This window comes from Lynx canadensis, chromosome D1 (genome assembly GCF_007474595.2).
Source record: "Lynx canadensis isolate LIC74 chromosome D1, mLynCan4.pri.v2, whole genome shotgun sequence".
Lineage (NCBI taxonomy): Eukaryota > Metazoa > Chordata > Mammalia > Carnivora > Felidae > Lynx > Lynx canadensis.
The window spans coordinates 69,247,301-69,270,432 of record NC_044312.2 but is presented as its reverse complement, the minus strand read 5'-3'; positions in this window follow the sequence as shown (position 1 = coordinate 69,270,432).

Here is a 23,132-nt window from a genome sequence, read left to right as displayed (position 1 = left end):
AACATAGCTTTACTAATGCATGTAGAACTAGTTTTGGCACTTGAATTTCTTTCCGAAATGTAGATATGGAATGATGTCAACTAGACGTGCCCCCCACCGCCTTTCTGGTAGCAGGGACCGGATAAATCAAGAGGATTGTCACAATTGGTGTACTGCATCCTGTTTGTTGGATATTGCCCTAAAATCTGGCTTAACTCTTTCGTGTTCCTAGTAAGTAGTACATTTTGTTCAGTCCTGGAAGCAGCAAGCCACTGCTGCCTTGAAGTAGGGTGGTGTAGAGAGAGTTCCATCTCAGGACTCTGGCGTAGAGAGAGTTCCATCACGGGACTCCATACTGGTCAAAAGGGGGGGAGTGAATGAGCACACCCTAGCTTGTAGGCAATGCTAACTGGCACATGCTCCCCCCAGCGTGCCCTCCCCTTTTTGGGGAGCCTAGATCCTCTGTTAATTTTCCAAAGCATAATTTTCAAGGCACAGAGTCTCACAGCTCTTAGCTCAAGACTGGTCGAGCCAGACATCAGGCTCTTTGCAATTTCAACCAATCCCCCCACCCCAGCTCCAACCCTGGGCTTCTCCCAGATCCCACTCTGAAAGGGTTGTTAAGATTTCTCTCAGCACTGCTTGTCCCTTTCAGCACAAAAGAATCCTTGTGCCTCGCCTGGCCTTTTAGTCGAAACAGAGGAAGTGGGAGAGGAGAGGAGATGTGTGGAGAAGCCGCCTGGAACGAGCAGGTAGCACGGCATCTAAGAGCTGGAGGGATAATACGGGGTGTGGCTGTGGCTGGGGGCTACCTCGGCCAGCACTCGGCCTGCACCTGGCAAGGCACTGGCATCTCCCTCTCATGGGGGCTCATGGGATGACACCCCACCCTCGTTAATGCGAGCGCCATCCGGCCGTGGGACAAGGACGCCCTCCGCAGAGTGCCACCGCAGTCCCTCCCACTCGGGCACCTGCATCCCTCCCCAAACTGCTCTGCAGTTTTGCTCTGTTCGGAGTCAGCAAACAGGGGCTGCTTGCTGCTCTTGGAGAGACCCTGAAGGGGGGGGACTTGGGAGGATCCAGGCCAGGACAGTAAAGCCCTGTTCCTGATTCCTGGAAACAGCACTGTCAAAGAGATAGTGCCCCCAGCCACGGGGATCTCAGAGAGCAACCACAACTCGGAAGGGGCTGTCCAGAAGACCCTCAGACCCCCCTGCCCAAGAATACCCTCGGACTCCCAAGAACACCTCAGAGCAACACTTTCAAACTTTTTTTAAAAGATTTTTTTTAATGTTTACTTATTTTAAAGAGAGAGACAGAGAGAGAGAAAGCACGTGTGCATGACAGAGCGGGCGAGGGGCAGAGAGAGGGGGGACAGAGGATCCGAAGCAAGCTCCGTGCTGACAGCAGAGAGCCCGACGCGAGGCTCAAACTCGCAAACTGTGAGATCAAAGTCGGACACGTAACCGACTGGGCCACCCAGGCGCCCCAATGCTTTTAAACTCTTGAAAGTTAGAGAGCTGCCCTGAACTGAACACAATGACACACATAAAGCATATGGAAGTAAAATTTATACTGCTCAGTCCCACTTTCGAGTTGAGGAAGATACTTAAACAAGGTAACATTCATACAGAGGTTATTGGGATCTGATGAAATTTCTCCTTTTTAAAAAAGCTTAGATCACAGCAAAACAAATATAAAACATCATCTGACTATAGACCGGCCTTGGACTGTACTTGAGAACCCTCTGGGGATAAGATAAGAGTATAATTTAGAGAAGGAAAAAGAAAAGAAACTGGATTCAAAAATACCCCTCCACAAAACCAAAGTGCTATTCTCACACAACTTCATGTTTGAATCACGTTGATAATTCTACCTGGAAAGGAAGCGGGAGAACATCAGAATCTCTACAGAAGAACCACAGGACTCTACAGACCTGATATCAAAGCCTCAACCCACAAGAGCTGGGGGGTGGGGGAGACTGGGAGGCCAAGGGGGTGCAGGAGGACAGCGAGGAAGAGGATGGGAACAGCGGTGGTGCCTTCCCTCTGAGGACGGATTTTACAGCTTACAGTCACTTGCACTTTCCTCTTCTTTGATGTCCCCAAAACAGTCCCGGGGGGAGGAAGGGGGGGGGGAGATGCCTGCTTATCTGTTTCATACTCCAGAGGTAGAGGCATCTGAAGGCCCCACAGCAGACAAGCGACAGGCCTGGCATCTCAGCCTTAGGTCCTCCCAGGGCCAAGCATCATCCATGAAGCACTACTCAGAGAACCCAGAGTGTACCTTTCCCAGGTATGCTCGGCGGCTCTGCATGAGGGATGCCGGGAGGAGACAGTATGGTTGCGAGTTTACTTGGAGACATTACTACTAGAGGGGCACTGACCCTACCTCCCAGCATAAGGCTAGCAGGAAAGAAAGTCACTTCTCCCTCTTGTATCTCAATAAAGATGCCTATGAGGCAGGCCGGGGTTCTAAACACTTTATAGACATTAACTCATGTGACTCGTAGGACTGCTCTCAAGGCGAGTACTCCAATTAAGACCCCCACCGTACAATTCTGTAAACAGCAAGGCTAAGTAATTTGCCCATAAGCAAAGAGCTGGAAACTGGTGGGCCAGAAGCCAGGCGATGTGAGCCCAGATGCTGCTCACTAAGCTATACTGCCTTGGAAGACGTCCCCATGTTAGTGGATTCAAGCCTGCCAGGGACTCGGGGTGAGGGGTGGGGTACAGAAACCTCACGGCTCACTGATAATACCACAGAAAAAAGCCTCCTTGACTTCCAGATGCTTCCAACCTTCAGAAACATGCAGGTCAGCTCCCCCCATCCACCTCCCATTATTGGGTTATTGCTGGAGGATCGTGTATTAAGGCAAACACCACTTTGACATAACCTAATAACCACCCCCATCTCCCAGCATTCGGCAAGAATGAGTGCTACAGGGCACATGGGCAAACCTGATTCCCCGTCCAGGAGTGATTTCTTCGGGAAGCGTAATTCCATTGTCCACCTCGCCCAGCACATCTTCCATCCATAAAGCACGAAACTTCCATCAGTCAGGACACCCAGGGATAAAGGGCCCTGCCTCCTGACCCACGTTTCAGGTGCAGCTAGATCCCATCTGGTGACAGAAAGTCAAACCTAATCTGATCTGTCCATTTAGAAACATAATACCAAACGCACACACATAACTGTATACAGAAGGCAGCATTAGAGCACAGACCAATAACTGCCCCACATTCAGGTCTGCTGCTCACCCATTTATTATCAGCTCAAAATTACTCTCGATATCCTAGCCTGGAATCACCGCAAACTGCATTCATTACAATACTGATCGTACGGGCAGGCCGCCCTGATAAAGGCTCATTCTCCAAAGACTTACAGATTCATGCACAGAGTGTTCTGCAGAGCAAACCGCGGGATGTGGGTTTGTACTTGCACTGGAGAAAGCGTGAAAGACAAACCTGCCTAAGATCCTGACCCAGCCGGTCACCTGGATCACCTGGGAGCAGCAGCGGAAGCCGTGACCTCGGGGCGAAGGAGTCATTCGGCCCCTAAGTGGGGGAGGGACAGCTCTGCTGGTGACAGAACAGGGTTGTGGCCAACCAGAGCGCACAGGCCAACTAACTGCAACCCACCGGCTCTTTTGGTACGGCCCGCAAGAACGCTTTCTACATTTTGAAGCGGTTTTTAAAAAGTCAGAAGAACGATAAATTACATAGCACTCACATTTCACTGTCCGTAAAAAAAATAAATAAATAAAAACTAAAATGTTATTGATCATGCCCATTGCTCTGTATATTGGCTACTGTCTGTGGCTAGTGTCCCACTACAACCGTACAGCTGAGCAGTGGTGACAGAGGCCATGTGGCCTGTGAAGTCAAAAATCTTTACCACCTGGCCGTTTACGGAAAGACCCTGGACCCCTGACTCAAAAGCGCTGCTGGAAACAGGACCTTGAAAATACCTAAAAAGGAGTCCAGGAGGAGAATATGAACGTCGCTTCCTGACCACTGTTTCGCGTCCAGGGATTCAGCCGCAAGGACTGATGGTCCGCAGCCAAGGGGAAGGGACGAGGGCTGCCCAGGGGCTGTGAGAACACCCTGTGCATCTCCAGCCACCCTATCCACCTCAGAGACACCCCCTTTCGCTAAGAGAGAAAATGAGGCTAGATGGGGTCCGGGGACTCGGCTTGTTCTGCTCCAGCGCAACAGAAAATGAGAGCAGATGGAAAGACTGAGCTCAAGGTCTCACCAGGGTGGAGACCACACCTCCTCCTTGCAGCCCTCGGAAGGGAGCTGACAGCCCAGGGGACAAGGAGCCTGTCCTAAGTCACGAGGCTTCTGTGTGATGTTTCTTAGTGCAAAAGAGGCCAATGGCGGTCTCAGGTTGAAGGGAGCGGGCATAGGGTAAACTTAGGAAGAAGTGAGCACAGTATTCCCTTCTCAAGCTATTATTAAAAAAAAAAAAAAAACAATTTAGGATTATCCTTGCCCTTCGATCCCCATCTTCCTCACCACCTCTGTTAATCTGAGAACCCCTAGAGCTGGGGTTGGTTGCCAGATTTAGCAAATAAAAACTCGAGATGCCCGGTTACATGTGAATTTCTGGTAAACAACAAATAATTTTTTCACTATAACTGTCACAAACATTGCTTCTCAGAAATTCAAAGACTTATACTAAAAATGTACTGACTGCTGTTCTGATACTCAAATTTAACAGGGCAACCCTCCTTAGAATCCAAATCACACCCAGGAGGGGACTCCTTGACCCCGGCCCCTTCTGCTGAAGCTCGGGCCTGGCAGTTCCTGTCTCTGGGAGCCCTGCTGACACCCACAGGGTGACAGCTCCCCAGGCGCCCCAATGTAGGGGCTGGCCTGCTCCCAGAAACAAGCTTCCCCAGGAACGGAGCACCCTGTGCCCGGAGTCCTTTTCTTAGCCACCATCCAAACCCGACACACGGGTCCTCTCACCCTCCCTCACACCCTGAGCGCTGTTCCACTCTCTGATCCCTCAAAAAGCCCTTCCCAGGCAGAAAAGATGTCTTCTCTGTCTCCTGCCTGTTCTGCTGGTTACACTAGAACACAAGGTGCTTCCAACCCTGGGCTCTGTCTCTGAGGAAGGAATGACTCCAGGACATGGAATTTAAAGGAATTTGGGAGAGGAAGGTGTTGAAATCCTACTATGTTAGATGGTCCTGAACAGGACCCAGAACCGGTAACAGAGGACAACCATGCCCTACCCCACAGTAAGCTCTATATGGGCAAGGATTTTTGTCTGTTTCACCCCCATTGATGCCCCTAGTGCCTAGGACAGCGCCTGGCACCCAACAGAGAAAATGGGATTGTTATCAGCTGAACAGTGTCCCCCCAAGATTCATATATTGAAGCCCTAACCCCAGATGCCTCAGAATGTGATGGTATTTCTTTAAGGAGATAACTAAGGCAAAATGAACTCATAAGGTGGGTCCTAATCCAGCATGACTAGAGGCCTCATAAGAGGAGGAGATCTAGACACACAGAGAAGACCACATGAGGACACGGTGAGAAGGCGGCCATATACGAGCCAAGGAGAGAGGCCTCAGAAGAAACCAAACCTGCCAACAGTTTGATCTTGGCCTCCCAGCCTCCACAACCAGGAGAAACTAAATCTCTGTTGTTTAAGCCACTCAGTGTGTGGTATTTTGTTACAGTTGCCCTGGGAGAGTACTAGAGGGATGAATGAATGGTGAATGAGAGGAAGGAAGGAAGGAAGGAAGGAAGGAAGGAAGGAAGGAAGGAAGGAAGGAAGGAAGGAAGGAAGGGAGGGAGGGAGGGAGGGAGGAATTTGAAGGAGTCCATGCCTATCTGGTTCTCCGTTCTACCTTGGGTTCTTAGGCGGGCACATGGTGTGCTCTTGTTGAAAAAAGCCAGGGAAGCAGCCAGGCTCTCCCCAGAGCGCTATCTGGAGGCTGACCAGGCCAAAGCTTCTGGCAACACAGATATGGGTGGTGTTTCTATCACTCCATTCTCCAGACCTTCCCACTCCTGGGACCAGCTGTTCAGGAGGCTTCTGTTCTCCAGACCAAGAGTGGCAGGTGAAGAGCCCTCAGAGGCGACGACTTGCGAGTTTTCTAGAGGCTATCTCACCATACGTTCCATCCTTATGGAGAGAAGACAGTCTGGGAACAAACACTTCTGGATATGAGTGTGATGATGTGATGTCCGGAGCTGCTGCAGCCACTTGCTAACCAAGAAAGAAGGGAGCTGACATGCAAAGGATGGCACAGTGAAAAATGGAAAGACCCAGGTCCTTGGCTAGGTCACTGAGCTGCCGAGCTAACCAGCCCCAGGATCACCACACCTCCGGACTTCTAAATCCTGGGAGATGAAATATCTCCTTATTGTAAAGCTGTGTTGAGTAGGTCTGCCACTTGCAGCTAAAAGCCTCCGGCTATGTTACATGAGCCGATACGCGGCCAGTGTCAACTTTCTGGTTTTACTGGGCAAAAATCTATGGTTCTTGCCTTTTCCAAGTTTGGGGAGCTTTTTTAACAACAAAACATTCTGCAGATGACCCGGGAAGTAGCAGTAGTGCTTTGAGTATCGAAAACTCAAAGGCCAACAGACGACCACAGCTTCCAGTAACGTTTCTTAAGTGAATCTGCGTTTCAGACAGCGAACTCTTAACACATCTAAAAACACTCGGGCTTAACATTAGACAACACACATTGCATTCAATGAGCCTGCAGACAACCCCTGCTCTGCCCGTGGGTTTGAGGAGACCCTCAACATCAACCACAGCCCTAAGAAATAACTGGCCCCAAACTCGAGAATCCTCTGACTAGACACAAGGCCAAAGACCTTTCCAATTCCGTCTGGGTCAAAGCTGATGCTTCTCGTCAATTCGGGTCCAAGTTTTACGTAAGACTCACCTCCTCTCACAAAGCCTTTCCGGTCGGCATGCCAGTGGGGCACCTGGCTGGGTTAGTCGGTACACCATGAGACTCTTGGTCTTGGGGCTGTAAGTTCAAGCCCCATGTTGGGTGTAGAGATTACTTAAAAATAAAATCTTTAGAGGCACCTGGGTGGCTCAGTTGGTTGAGCGGCCAGCTCTTGATTTCAGTTCATGTTCCTGGGGTCATGGGATCAAGCCCCACAACAGGATCTGCACTGGGTGTGGAGTCTGCTTAAGATTCTCTCTCTCAATCTCTCTCTCCCATTCTGCCCCTCTCTCCTACTCACTCTCCCTCGCTCTAAAACCAAATAAAATAGAATAAAATCTTAAAAAAAAAAAAAAACTGCCCTCTGATGCTTGCCTCATCAACCCCAAGCATACTGGATCTGATGGTTTCTCACCCAGAGAAAAACTCAGTCTCTCATTTTACCTTTTCTCTAGCATCCCCACATGATGGACACAGTTCCCGAGGGCACCAAAGACCGTGGTGATAGCGTGAACACAAACGGTAGTGCGGCAGAAGTGGTGGGAATACGTTAGCCCATAATGAATTCTAGCCAACCTGCCAAGTACTTCTCGCACATTATGTCAGTTCACCTTCAGAGCAGTCCAGGAGAGAAGTATGTTACTATTCCCATTTTACCAAAAGAGGACAGCAAGACGGAGTTTAGGGAACCCGCCCAAGGCCACACAGCAAGTTCAGTGGCAGAGCTCAGGGGTCATCCACACAGAAGCATGAGCTGAAGCTGTGTGGGGACAGAAAAAGTGATCGGGCCTCACAGGAGGAGGCTGTTCCACCCACAGTTCCCAGGGGTGAAATGGTCAGACTGGTAGGAGGAGACCTGAGAGCCCCCTAGCTTTTTTACAGCTAAAAACGGGGCTTTTTGCCCCAACAAGGAGCTCAGATTACTGGATGGAGAAAAGGAGGGAGGAATAGTAGGTGGATGGATGGATGGATGGATGGATGGATGAGTGGGTAGGGGGAGGAGAGATTTTTAAGGAGAATCAGGGCGATCCCAGGAAGAAATACCAAGACTGCCCCTGTGAAGGGCTACTACACAGAGCGTCCCTCAAAAGACACAAATTTCCCAAGTGGATCTGGAAATGGCCACTCCACCTTCAGCCCAGACTACCTGAATTAGGCCTTCAGGCCCAGCACTGGGCTGAGGGCCCTTGGTGGGAAAAGAGGCAGGGAGGACCTGTAGGAAAGAGGAAGCTTTGGCACGGTCTCCCCCGGGGACGGGAGGTTAGGAAGCCTGGTGCAGCCTCACCAGGAGTCAGGCTCAGGACAATGACTTTGTAGGCGGAGCAGAACCTTGCCAGGGACCCCAGGCTTCCTTCATTGTTACTGTGGTTACAGTATCAAGACCCTATCTGTGTTACTTTGTTACTTTTGCTTCTCTGTCAGTTTCCTTGTAGTGATTCTCAGGAAAACCTGAGCCGGTAAGGCGCCTGTCTGCAGGCACAGGAGGAGGGGACTGGGAAGCTGTGTCCCACGCCCTCTCCCCGATGCTCAGGAAGCAGACACTGAAGAACTGAGTTTATTGCAGATTCTGGTCTAGCCCTCAGGCCTCAGCCCTGCCAGGCAGCTTCTCTGCACAAAGGGTCTGTCTGGTTCCCAGGCAGGTTCACGGTATGCAATATCCTAGAAGGGAGACGGCAGGTGAGCTGGGAAAATCCCCATGTGTGGCCTTCAGGGCTCACCGGTGACTTTTTAGGTGGCATCAGAGAAACGTGGATTCCAACGAACAAATATTATTTTATAACTACTTCACTCTTTCCCAGTTCCTGTTCCACACAGGATCTCGGTGGCTTACGATCATTAGTCTGACACATTCTACTGCTTTCTTCCCTCTGCCCTCTGACTCGGCTTGCCTGCCTCTTCCCGAGCCACTGCAGTGGCCTCCCCGTGACCACACCCTAAGGCCCCTGTCTCTTTCCCTTTTAATCCAGCCTCAGAGTCAGAGGAAACTTTCTGAACCACGAATCCAATCGCCTCTCTTCCCCGGTGAAAATCCCGCGGGCTGGCCAGTCACCAACAGATACGGTCCACACTCCTCAACACGGCACTCACAGACCAGCCCTGGAAACACCGCGGCAGACTTCCTGCCCGCGCAGTGCCCGCTGGAGCCTCTGCCTGGAACGCCAGCTCCACCGTCTCCATGCCCTTCCTTGCTGCTCTCTCCCACCCTCCCCCCGGCACATCACCGTTGCACCTCCCTCCCCTCACTCTTCGGGCGTCGTCTCTACACTTCCTCCGTGCACTGGTCATGATCTTTGCAACAGGTCTGCTTCTCTCCTGTTGCACATAAGCTCCAGAGAACAGGGTCTTCTCCGCCTTGGTCACTGCTCTGTCCCCCAGTGCCTAGAACGGTGCCTGGTCAGACAAGGGGCTCGCTCTTTGCTGAGGGGACATAGGACCACAGCTACTGCCTTCTCACTTGGGTGCTGGGCTGCCCTCCGTTAGTTAGCAGCGATCGTCCAATTTACAATCACTTCCACTGTAAGCACCCCGCTCCTCCTTTCACGATGAGCTCTGAAGAACGAGGAGCCGCGTCCCATTCACCCTTGTAATCCAAACGTCTGGCACATGGTGGATGCCTGGTGATGCTTGCCACATTATTTTCATGAACCACACATACATAATTTCATCCCTTTTGTTAATGAATTGCTAATACTTCATTACTTCTTTGCTCATTCCATTGAGCAAGTTTAAGAAGTTGGCGGGGGGGGGGGGGGGTGCCGTGGTGTTGAAGTTTTAAAAGGCATAAAAAGCTCCCTTTTAAAAAGGGACATCAGAAAGGTTCCGATAAGTCAAAGAACTGGAAGACTTCAAAAAGGGGCCCAAGCTGGTTGGCTTTCTAAAATTAAAAATTTTTCCTGTTTCCGATTCTGTGTCTCCCTCTCTCTCTGCCCCTCCCCCGTTCATGCTCTGTCTCTCTCTGTCCCAAAAATAAAATAAACGTTGAAAAAAAAATAAAAAAAATAAAATTAAATTAAAAATTTTTCCTGGTTTTCCATTTATAATCAGTTCAAACAATACAGAAACGTAGGAGGTAGAAAATGAGAATCCTTACCTGATCCTAAATCCTAAATACATGATCACTATTAGCATTTGATATAGATTCTCTCCCCAAATTAATGCATATAGAAAGATGATATAAAATGTACTCATTTTAGGGGTGCCTGGGTGGCTCAGTCAATTGAGTGTCTGACTCTTGATCTTGGCTCAGGTCATGATCTCCCAGTTCGTGAGTTCAAGCCCCACATCAGGCTCTGAGCTGACAGCATACGGCCTGTTTGGGATTCTCTCTCTCCCTCTCTCTGCCCCTCCTCCTGCTTGTGCGCACATGCGCAGTCTCTCTTGCCCACATGCTCTCTTCCAAATAAACTTAAAAAAAAAAAGTATTCACTTTACACACACACATACACATATATGTATATATACATATATACTGAAAATAGGATTGCATTACACAGGCCGAGCTGTGAATTTCTCACGTAATCCCTTCGCCATCTCTCCCTAAGAGGAGGTAAGTCCATGTCGTCACTTTCAACAGCTTCAAAATACTATATGGTTTCCCTGGGATTTACTTAACCATTCCTTTACCACCAAAAAAATGTTTTAAAGATTTTATTTTGAAGTAATCTCTACACCCAACATGGGACTCAAACTCACAACTCTGAGAGGAAGAGTCGGGCAGTCTCCCGACTGAGCCACCCAGGCAGGCGCCCCTTTGAAGAATCTTCAATCCCTGTCTTCGTTAATAGGGAAAGATGCCTTGGAAAGATCGCAGCCTTATTACGAACACCCAGTGCCCCACGGTGCTAGATGATCGAGCTGACCACTCGAAGCAACAGGGCAATGAGGGCTACTGAGCTTAACATGCTTTTTAACGTGCCTACGGTCGTGCTCCCCTCTCCCTACACTATCAGCTCTCACCCTAGCAGATGCCCCTGTCTACTTTAGAGCCATAAACGCCCCCCCACTCCAGCCATTTCTGCCATGAGAAATCAAGCACATTAGGAATGTGAATACATCAAGAATAAACAAGCAGAGCACAGAGAAGTCACCTGTGAGTGAAATCTGTAAGTTCTGGGGTGCAGGCTTTGTGAAAACTAATTCAGACGTCATCATTACGTCTGAATATGTGCCTTAACATGGCTTGCAGGCAGTTCTACCATGTCCTTGGGTGGAGGGATCTTGTTTTCAACACAAAGGCGGGCAGCTGGCTGGCCACCAAAGCAGAAGGCATGAGGAGGAGTGGAAGGGGTGATCCTAGGTCTCGGGCCAGTGTTTTCAAAAGAACAAACACATCAACTGCTTTCCTCCACATCCCATGGGACCAACACCCAGTCACACAAGCACAGCACCATGAGTGAACAGGTCTTCCACTGCCATTGTGGCTTCTGCTGAAGAGCAAGTGCCATAAACGTTCTTTCTTTCCCATACTTACACTGTCTGGAAAATGGCCAACCAGCCAATGATTTGGAGACAGTTTTGTAAACCAAAGCCCTCCTCCTAGACACAGCAACTGAGATCTACAAGTGCAACCTAACGTGGTGAAAAGATTGCTGGGGCCAAGGTCAAGAGAGGACCTTGGACCAGTTACATGTCCTCTCTCAGCCTGGTTTTCCCATCAGTGTAAAACAGGATGCAGAGAAGCATCACAGAGATGGTCAGGAGATTACAACTGTGACCACAGACAGGCGCTAGCCAGGCTGACCTTCCAAGTCAAGCGTGGAGTATTCGTGAACTGAGGGACACGTGCATCAGCAGCGTCACATCTGGTCTGGCTGCACCAGAGGACCCTGATAGTCCTCGCAAGAGGCAGGTAAGAAAGGAGCTCAGTGACCAGTTTCCAGGTCGCAGTGCATGCTGCAGCCCAGTAGCTCCACTGCCTACCTTACAGATGGCCATGGCAATGGTTTTAGCGGCAGAAGCATCCCGTCAAAGGAAACCTTATGTATAACCCTCATATATACAAAACTGATAAAAAGTGAGATTAGAATTTCTTACGTTACAGCTCTTATTTATTAGAAATACAATAAAACTGCTCTCATGAACTGAAGTTTAAACCACAATGTTTCTCTTTTATTATGCCTACAGTATATGGAAAATCCTAACTCACATTTAGTTGCAAATGTTACCTATTTTAACCTTTTACACTCAGCCTCAGAAATCCATTCAATTAAAGTAACCCAGAAATCTAAAGGTAAGGCAACAGGAAATTTTTATTTTAAGGTTGGGTAATAGTCCTTATCAGAAAATGTTGAACTCGGAGGGAGTGGAAGTACTTTCACTGGCCCGTTTAAGCCCTTTATTTCTGAGGAAAACACTGTTAAAATGTATCTCCTACAACATAATAATTCAATGTTCAATGAGGTCAGCCCTAAAAATCCCCAGATACTCCGTACCAGGCTCTGACAGATATTTATGTAAAACTTCAAAAGAGTCAAATTTATTTTGTTTCGCACATTGAGTTCAAACTAAGTTTCGATTTCATCACTGACACTTTACCCGCCTTTGTAAATAAGCATGGTGAGAACACAGGCCCGTATTGCCTAATGGAGCCCATTCAATTTATTTTAAAAGTTTCAGCAAGATACATTAAGTAAAGGCCACCAGATTACACTGGAGAGATTCAGGCAATAGAGTTTGTCAGCCAGTGTAAAAAAATGATTGTTTTAAATGTTTATTTGAGAAAGAGAGAGAGAGAGAGGGACAGGGAGAGAGACAGAATCCCAAGCAGGGTCCATGCTTAGCATAGAGCCTAACTCAGGGTTCAATCTCATGAACCATGAGATCATGACCGGAGTTGAAATCGAGAGTCAGGCGTTCAACCGACTGAGTCACCCAGGCACGCCTGTAAAAAAAAGAAAAATGATTTGTCACCTCGTTTGACATATTCTAGCTAAAACTTTTTGAGTACTCAACAAATGGCAGTATGAAAAAGGAGATTCCTAAGAATTTTTATCTACACTATAATACATAACTCATAAAAGTAAAAGATGGGGCGCCTGGGTGGCTCAGGTCATGATCTCACAGATCGTGGGTTCAAGTCCCGCGTCGGGCTCTGTGCTGACAGCTCGGAGCCCGGAGCCTGCTTCGGATTCTGTGTCTCCCTCTCTCTCTCTACCCCTCCCCTGCTCACACTCTGTCTCTCTCTCTCTCTCTCTCTCTCTCAAAATAAATAAACATCAAAAAAAATTTTTTTAATACTTTAAAAAAAGTAAAGGACATCTTAGTATAACGTACACATCGCTTATTACACAAATACACATTGTATATTACACATATACAATAGTTATATTGGCATACATAACACAACTTTCGGTACGAGCTGCTACACAAACCAGCGTTTCGGCCATCTTTGCTGCCTTGTTCTCACAGCATAAGGCAAAATTCTCTTCATTTCTCTAAGCGTCAAGTGTTTCGAAGAACCGGTTGTCCTCGAGTTTGCCTGGATAAATACATACAAATGCCAGGAGGACGCTGGCAGCTGCACCTTCCCCTCCTCCATCAGGTGGGATCCCAAGAGCACGCGTAATCCAGCCGTGGGGCTTCTGTTGACCACGGCGAGCATTCAACATTCACACATTGGGATGCTTCGCTGTACTGAATCATGCTACAGTGACCCCAACTATTTTCACAGAGGATTTTGAAACTACGAGGTGAGGACTTTGAAACGATGAGTACTTTTTCCAGGTTCGACTGAAACGTGGTGGTAGAATCCTAGGATTCTGAAGAACAGAGGAAAAACCCTGGGGTCTGGGAAAATGTGGCAAGATACACAAGACCTGCCGGTTCTCAAGAGCAGAAAGGACTACAAAGAAGAAATGTGGATTCCCAGAGAGCTCCGTCAGCTCAGCCCCTGCCTCAGCCCTCAAGGCAAGCACCAAGTTCAGCTTCAAGGGCGGTACAGAAGTTTAGTCCTTCCACCCCTCTTGCCTTCCCTGAGGACGGAGGCTCTTTTCATTCATTCACTCATTCATTAATTCAGTCATTCCACAGATATGCACTGGGTATCTACTCTGCAAGGCAAACGCTGGAGCATACACACGGTGTATGTCTTTATCAGCATAAATATTGTACTTCATTTTGGACAGTTCTGCATATCCTCAAAAGTAACGGGATACCAAAAACGAGTGACCATCACCATAAGCAGGACTCACCTGCTAAAAAAAACAGTTACAGCACTTGGCAAATGTTAGCTATGACTATCACATCCAAATATTTTGACTTGTGCAAGCATGCTTTGAGCTCCTGTGTACCAGGCAGGATACAAAGTTCCTGCCCTCAAGGGGCTCGGGGGGAGAATGGGATAAATCCAACACACAGGGGTCAATGCGATGGACGCTAATGCAGAGGAACGGTGTGGGGTTACTAAGGAAGACAAAAGCAGGCTTAGTTATATCGCCCCGCAGGAGCTGGGAAGGCTTCTGTGAAATGACGTAATTCTACTCTTTAGAAACAAGAGTTGGACAATGACAAGGGTATGAGGGTGTAGCACAGGTAGACAGAGGTGGGAAAGAAGGCAGGGAGGCATCAGGGACAGCTGAGCATGGCTGAAATCGAGGAATACTGAGTGGGAATGGCTGGCCAGGAGGGTGTAAGAGAGTACTGCGACATTCTCATCAGCAGAGTTAATATGACGCAGGCTATCTGGTTTCAGACACCTCAGTCACCTGTAACTTCTCAAGAGGGGAAAGGGCAGCTCCTCCGGCAAATTCCACTTACCAAACTGAGTGGTCACACTGCATTCTCCCTAGGCTTGGTAGGGGGAACTGCCCATAACACACATCACCTTCCTCTGGTCTAGGTACATGGAGGGGAGTTCCCAAAACAAACCAACCACAATGCCAATGAAGCCAGAATACAGGATAAATACATGTCTCTGGCTTGGCAGAAGTCAGGTTCCTCCAACATACCTCCTTCCAGGCTCTAAAAGCACATCCACAGGGACGCCTGGATGTCTGGACAGTCCAGTTGGTTAAGCATCTGACTTCGGCTCCGGTCATGATCTCACGGTATGAGTTCGAGCCCCACACCAGACTCTGCTGTCAGCTCAGAGACTGCTTCAGATTCTCTGTCCCTCCCGCACCCCCCATCCCCTGCTCATTCTCTCTCTCCCTCTCAAAATAAATAACTTCAAAAAAATTAACAAAAATGAAAAAATATAAAAAGCGCATCCACAATCAAAAACACAATGAGATATCACCTCATGCCAGTCAGAATGGCTAATATCAAAAAGACAAGAAATAACGAGCGTTGGCGAGGATGCGGAGAGAAGAGAGCCTTCATGCACAGTTGGTGGGAATGTAGACTGGGGCAGCCAGTGTGGAAAACAGCATGGAGGTTCTTCTAAAAAGTTAGAAATTGGGGCGCCTGGGTGGCTCAGTCGGTTAAGCGGCTGACTTCGGCTCAGGTCACGATCTTGCGGTCCGTGAGTTCGAGCCCCGCGTCGGGCTCTGTGCTGACAGCTCAGAGCCTGGAGCCTGTTTCAGATTCTGTTTCTCCCTCTCTCTCTGACCCTCCCCCATTCATGCTCTGTCTCTCTCTGTCTCAAAAATAAATAAACGTTAAAAAAAAAGTTTAAAAAAAAAATTTTAAAAAGTTAGAAATAGAAATACCATACAGTCCAGTAATTCTAGTCCTGGGTATTTACCAAAGAAAACGAAAACATTAATTCTTAAAGCTATCTGCACCCCTATGTTTATTGCTGCATTATTTACAGTAGCCAAGATAAGGAAGCAACCTGAATGCCCACTGACGAATGGATAAAGACGTGGTGTATGTGCAACGGAATATCACTCAGCCCTAAAAAAGAACGAAATCTTGCCATTTGTGACAACGTGGATGGACTAGAGAATATTACACCAAGTGAAATAAGACAAAGACAAATACTGTGTGATTTCATCTGAATCTAGGATGTGAAAAAAAAAAAAAAAAAAAAAAAACAAGCAGAAAGAAACTCATAAATACAGAGAACTGGTTGTCACCAGACACGGGAGACAGGAGAGAGGACAGACGAAACAGGTAAAGGGTTAATTAAGAGGTAAAAACTCCCACTTACAAAATAAGTAAGTCATAGGGATAAAGACTTCAGCATAGGAAATACTGTCGATAATACTGTAATAACATTGTATGATGACAGATGGTAAGTACACTTACCATGGGGAGTATTTTGTAACAGATATGACTGTTGAATCCCTATGTTGTATACCTGAAGCAAATAATATTGTTTGAACTATACTTCAAAATTAAGATTTTTTAAATAATTAAAATGGTCTTCACCAAATATCAATAAGATAAAATAAAATAAAATAAAATAAAATAAAATAAAATAAAATAAAATAAAAGCACATCCAGGGCCACTGTGCTTCCAGAGGTTTGGGGTTTTAGCTGGTTTCCTTAGAAGATGCCTGTGCAGGGGCGCCTGGGTGACTCAGTCGGTTAAGCGGCCGACTTCAGCTCAGGTCATGATCTCGCGGTCTGTGAGTTCCAGCCCCGCGTCGGGCTCTGTGCTGACAGCTCGGAGCCTGGAGCCTGTTTCAGATTCTGTGTCTCCCTCTCTCTGACCCTCCCCTGTTCATGCTCTGTCTCTGTCTCAAAAATAAATAAACGTTAAAAAAAAAAAATTAAAAAAAAAAAAAGAAGATGCCTGTGCAAATTCGCAATACCTCACAAGCCTGGGTTTGAAAACAAGAGGAAGGATCTCCAGCTTTATCAGGGAAGGATTTTAACGAGCAGCAGAACCCAGAGCCCAGGTGACAGATGGTCACTCCTGCAGGTCCACTGACACCGGGCACCGCTCACCCCGCTCTCCAAGGGACACAATAACTGGATTCCAGTGGCGCCACATTCACTCTCTCCATGGATCTAGTCTGAATGCCAGCTGTACGCAAAGCACGGTGGAGATACGAGGCTGTGCGGGCCGCAGTCTGCACCCTGAGAGTTTACAGTTGAGGAGGAAGGAAGGACACGTATGAAGTACGGTAAACGTGCTGGATGGCGGGGGTGCCATTGAGACGCTGATGGGTCAAAGGAAGTAAAAGTCCTCTTCTGGTGAAGGGGGAAGGGGCTGGGAGAAGACTTCCTGAAGGAGGCAGCTGCAGACAAAACAAGGAGATTTCAACGAAACAGAACAGGTGGCGTTCTCTGAGCACATGTTCGGCACCACTTAAATCCCAGCAGCAGCGTGTGAGGGGACATTTCCTCCACGGACCGGGCAGGGAAACCCCAGCTCAGCCAGCAGGAGTGACCTCACACACCTCACTGGTGGCACAGCCACACACCAAAGTCCTCATTCCTGCTAAGGGAAGCCTTCCTGGCAGAGGGAATGGCATGCATAGGGGACATCTGGGCAATGACAATATCCCGTTCGTAGGACACCAGGCTGGAAAGAGACACTGAGACCACACTGCTGGGCCCTCACGTGCCAGACCAAAGAGCACGTGCCCACCGGCTGAGTGATGAAACAGGAAAGAGGCAGCTCTCGAGAAATCAGAGTCTCGGGTCAGATGTAGAGACTAAAAGCCACAGAAGCCAGCCAGTCTGGGTTTGAATCCCAGCTTTGACACTAGCTGTGCAACTCTGGACAAGGTACTTCATTTCTGTGTGCCTCCACGTCCTCTTCTATTAAGCGGAGGTGATAATACCACCTACACCTACTTCACAGAATTACTGTGAAAATTAAATGAGCTGCAAGCTCTAAGTGTAAGGCCAACAGTAAGAACTCTACAGAGGTATTGCTGGGTCCTGATAGTGATGGCGTAGGAACTTTATTAACCACAGTGGACACGTCTCAGGGACAGCTAGAGAAATCCAGACAAGAGAAGACGGTCATAGCTCCAGAGGGAATGTTAAGGAAGTTACAGAGATGAGCAGTCGTTTTCGCAAGGGGAAGAGAGACGGTCCACCGAGGCTTGCAGCCTGGGAGAAAGGCGGTGCCGGAGCGGCCATATGGCGGAGTCGCCATACAAGCACCTGACAAAGACTCAGGATTCCTTGCTGGACTCTGCTCTTTAATGTTTACTTATTTTTGAGACAGAGAGAGACAGAGCATGAACAGGGGAAGGGGACTGTCAGAGAGAGGGAGACACAGAATCCGAAACAGGCTCCAGGCTCTGAGCTGTCAGCACAGAGCCCGATGCGGGGCTCGAACTCACGGACCGTGAGATCATGACCTGAGCCGAAGTCAGCCACTTAACCGACTGAGCCACCCAGGCGCCCCAGCTGGCCTCTGCTCTTTACACACCCAAGTGCATCTCTCTGAGCCTCAAGTCTTCCATCTCTAAAAGGAGCTAACAAGCCTGACACTTTCCACCCTCAGCATTGTTGTGAGGACCAACTAGGACAGCAGACTTGGCCACAGGACACTAAGGCACAAAGCGCTGTACAGATGGAAGGCAGGAAGCACAAGAGGCAGTCAAGAAGGGGACTAGTCTGAGGAACGAGCCGTGGGAGAGGGAAACTCTGCTCACCCCGTCCGTGATGTTCCCCAGCGCTAAGCCCGAGGGTCAGTCCCAACATCCGCGCCCTGCACAGCCCAGGACCACGGACACCCAAGGCCGCCACAGTGCACAGAGCAGAACACACAAAAGGCTCTGGTGCAAAGGGCAGACGAGGAGGCAGAATTCACCATTCCAGAACAGACTAGGGTGAAGGAGGTCCACAGCTTGGCTCTACCTCCTCCAGGTCTCCAGTTACAGAGACCATGAGCAGATCCAAAGAAGGGTTCTGGAGCCAGCCAGAGAGAGTCGGGGGTGCGCTAACCCTCGGGGGCTAGACGGTTCACACTTCCTACATCATACTGTCATTCATTGGCATCCCATGTAGAAATTCATCTTGTTTATGTGGAGTAAAGTCTACACGGCCCATGGGGCCAAAAAGATGAGCCGCTCACATTCTCTATGTAAGTTGTCTCTATTTCAGCTTCGGCAGGAACTCAGGACCCCCAGCCCCAAGTCTCTTCTCTGGCAGACCCTCACCCACCCCACCACATGACTCACCACAGGAGACTGGGATAATCCCCATAGCATAGCTCTCTCCCCCACTACACTGCTTCCCCGAAGTTCCTTGAACCAGCCTAGAGTTCTCATTCTCCAAATCCTCAGCACCCAACACAGACCCCCCACACACAATAAATTCAAAGTTTGTGCCATCATTTGGAACCCAAAAAAGAGACAGTGAGGACTCACAGGCACGGCATGCTCCAATGACTCAACTTTCGCCCTTTCAATATGGCAGCAACTCATTTATCCAGGCCCGTTTGGTTTTTCCAAACTCCCAATTTCCCGGATCAAACGCAAGGCCCAACTTAGGTTTGAGATCTTAGTTGTGCTTTGCTACAGGTTCTAGAAAAGTAAAAGCCCTTAGCACTCCCAAGTGCAGTTACTAAATTAAAACACTCCAGAATAGCCCCTTCTCCCTTCAATCAACTTTTTCTGCTGACTTTCAACAGTTTTAAAGTTGACAAATCAGAGGAAGGCTGTATTTAAAGAAACAAAGAAAAAAAATGTAAGTCAACTGTTCCCAATGTTCTCTAAGAATGCGGACTCTCTGAGAACACGCTGTGTCCACACAAGGATAAATGCAGTTTTATTAAAGAAAACACCACGGGCTTACACTCTTCAAATAGTATACACGGTACACACAAAGAAGCGAAGGCAAATGCAAAGGGGGTGGGACAATGGGGGCACCGGTGGGGACTGCTATGGTTTTGCCCAAAGGCTGAACCGGAAGGTGGGCCCTGTGCTAGAGACGGTGTCCTTGCTCTGTCCCGTGCAGGGTCAGCTGTCCCACTGACCCACGAACTCAGCTCAAGGAGACGGCTGTGGGTTCAGGCAGTGCCGCCACAGTGACTGTTTTGAAAGTAATTTTTACTGAAGACACAATCACCTGAACTACTTACAACCTACAAAACCAAGTCCCTTGGCACCAAATGTGTTAAAGTCCTCAAACACTAGTGGAGTTTTGAATTATCCCAAATATAGGCCTCAAATCATAGAGGCCTAGTGTTTTAGAGACATAGTGTTTTAAGTGGTTGACCAACTCCATCCAAACATCCCACCCTTCTCACCTCGGAGTGAAGGGAAATAATGAGAGTTGAGAAGTACAATTTCTAGAAACTCTCCCATTGCAGGAGGAAAAGTTTTTAAGACCAGTGTGACTTTTAAGAATGCTAGCAGAAACTAAAATATACACAGAACTTCTTTCCACTGCAGTCCAATAAAACATCGCTTTTTGTTTAATAATAATTTAAAAATGGGGGTGCCTGGGTGGCTCAGTTGGTTGAGCATCCAACTTCAGCTCAGGTTCAGGAGTTCGAGTCCTGAGTCGAGCTCTGTGCTGACAGCTCAGAGCCTGGAGCCTGCTTCGGATTCTGTGTCTCCCTGTCTCTCTGCCCCTCCCCACTTATGTGTATGCATTCCCTCTCTCTCTCTCAAAAATAAAAACATTACAAAAAATTAAAAGATATATATACATAGGAGCACCTGGGTGGCTCAGTCGGTTAAGCATCCGACTTCGGCTCAGGTCATGATCCCACGGTTCATAGGTTCAAGCCCCACGTTGGGCTCTGTGCTGACAGCTCGGAGCCTGGAGCTGCTTCGGATTGTGTGTCTCCCTCTCTCTCTGCCCCTCCCCCACTCTCTGTCTCTGTCTCTCAAAATAAATAAAACATTTTTAAAAATTGAAAAAAATGTATGTATACTGTTACGTTTATAGTTTGGTTTCCCTCACTACTTGAGCATTTGGGTGTTAACGACATAAAAATAATGAAAATCGTGTTCCCGTCCATGTGGAACTCACAAGTTGGGTGCTTGTACTTAAAACCAAAGGGTCTAAGAAATGGGTGATGCTGTTTTCTCTAAAGGGTTTTCAGAAACAGAAAAAAGATGCAAAGTTCTTTGCAGTAATATTTTATTTTCCCTAGTCTGAAAAGAATTTGGAAACACAAACAGAACCACCTAAAGGGGGGATGCGGCTACACTCGAAGCAGGAGAATCCGGGTCAGAGCGTTCTTCACCAAAAGGACGGCCTGCTTGGTGACCAGAGCTACACCGGACACTGGTGGTCACCAAGCCCCTCTCTCCAGAACCAATTCATACCACCTGTCAGCTGTCACAGATGAAAACACTCCCAGGCCTGTCCTCCATTCAAGGGTAGATAACAAACGCTTCCCCGCCAAGGACCACACGTTCGCTTTAATCCGCGTGAGTCATTCCTCAAACGGTGGATTCAAAGTGGGATCCAAATCCAGACAATTCTACACAAAGCTGACTTTCAACTAGAGGGCCAGGAGCTCTGGCAACTGGGATTTCTCCATTCCAACTCATTTAACCCTTATTTATTGAACGCTAACTGCCAGAAATTTCCTAAACACTGAGCAACTACACCGGCCAAAAAAAAAAAAAAACCAGGCATGGAGCCTTCCCTTGAAGGGCTTACAATCTAGGGGGTAGGTCACATAATCGGATGTTTATTTTTATTTTATTGAGAGAAATGAAAAGGACACAGTGATTCAGAATAAGCAGCAGCTGGGCTGAGGAGAAAGACACCTACTGGATAGGATAATCAGGAGAAGCTCTCCAAAGATAAAACCCTGCAGAAGATACATTCTCACAACTTTCAAAATAGCTGTTACAAAGGCTGGTGTGACTGTTACTGGAAAATGTTCTGAATGACTAGGATATATAATTTAGAAAAGACAAAAAATATAAAACAAGTGGGATGAGGCTAAACTCATCGATAAACTTAATAGAATAAAAATAGTTTCTGAAAAATTTCTTGAACTACACAAAGTGTTTGTAAAATTACATAGATAACCAAACTGGTGAGAAAAAGGCAGGTAACAAAAATCTTAAAATGGGGAGTAATGAAAAGTACGTAGCTGTATTAGATATCAAAACCTGTGACAGAGCACGGTAATTAAAGCTCCAGGTAGATAATCAAACAATATGAATTCAGTGTCTGGACCCATGGAGAAAAGATTCAATGAACAGTGTAGGGACAAGTCAAGCATTAGGTACAAAAGTCTAGATTCCTTACGTCACTCTTTATACACCAAATAAACTCTAGACACACTTGAGTATGTAAAGTGTGACCTTTTTTTTTTAAGTAGAAGACTTTCTTACAATTATTTCAAAGTAAGAAAGTCTGCACGCAAATGAAAAACCTAGAAGCCATAAAGTAAGAGTTGATAAATCTGCTCTAAAATTAATTTCTGCATGGAAACATTACAGAACAAGGAAACCCAAAAGGCAAAAGACAGCCCTACAAAGTGTATGTGCAATTACCCATCCCACAGTCTCCTGGTTTCCCTGAGATGTTAGCTGTGTTTCTCAAATGGTATTGGACTATTCACCTGGAATCTTATTAAAATGAAGATTCTAACTCAGCAGGCCTGGAGGTGGGGGAGGGGAGGAAGGCTCAGATTTTGCTAGTCTAACAAGCTCCCTGGAGATGCCAAGTAGCTAAATTTTATGGAACTTTCCTAGTTAAAGAGACCTGGGGCCAGAATTAAGAGGGACTCAGATACCTTATCAAGAATCACTTGGGAAGGTTTCAGAACACTGACCACCCAAGCATCACCACTGGCCAATCTGACTTAGAAGATCCAGGGTGAACAGCAGGAATCAGTATTTAAAACAAACAAACAAAAACTCCTTGTGCGACGAAGACATTCGGCCTGGTTTGCAATCCAGTGGACAGATCATCTGAGACCACTCCAGCTCTTTCTGTGCTCTGAACACTGCAGAGAGACCTGTCTGAACTGATAGTTTAAGATTATTCCTTTCCAAGGGCACCTGGGTGGCTCAGGCAGTTAAGCTTCCAACTCTTGATCTCGGCTCAGAGAATGATCTCACGGGTTCATGAGTTCGAGCCCCGCACTGTAGGTGTGGAGCCTGCGTAGGATTCTTTCTTTCCCTCTCTCTCTCTGACCCTTCCCTGCTCATGAGCATGCTCGCTCGCTCGCTCTCTCTCTCTCTCTCTCAGAATAAATAAATTTCAAAAAAAAAATTTTTTTAAAGATTATTCCTTTCCTGTCCCCAGACCCCACCTGCCTGCCCTCCCCAACCCCCATGTCACCCTTCTGTAGCCTTGTCCTAACACATTCTACTCCCGTGGCAGCTTGGAGAGCACACAGCAAAGGAGGCCTCCAGCATGATTCAGCAGCACCCTGGGCACAGTCTGCCTGCTTGCTCTG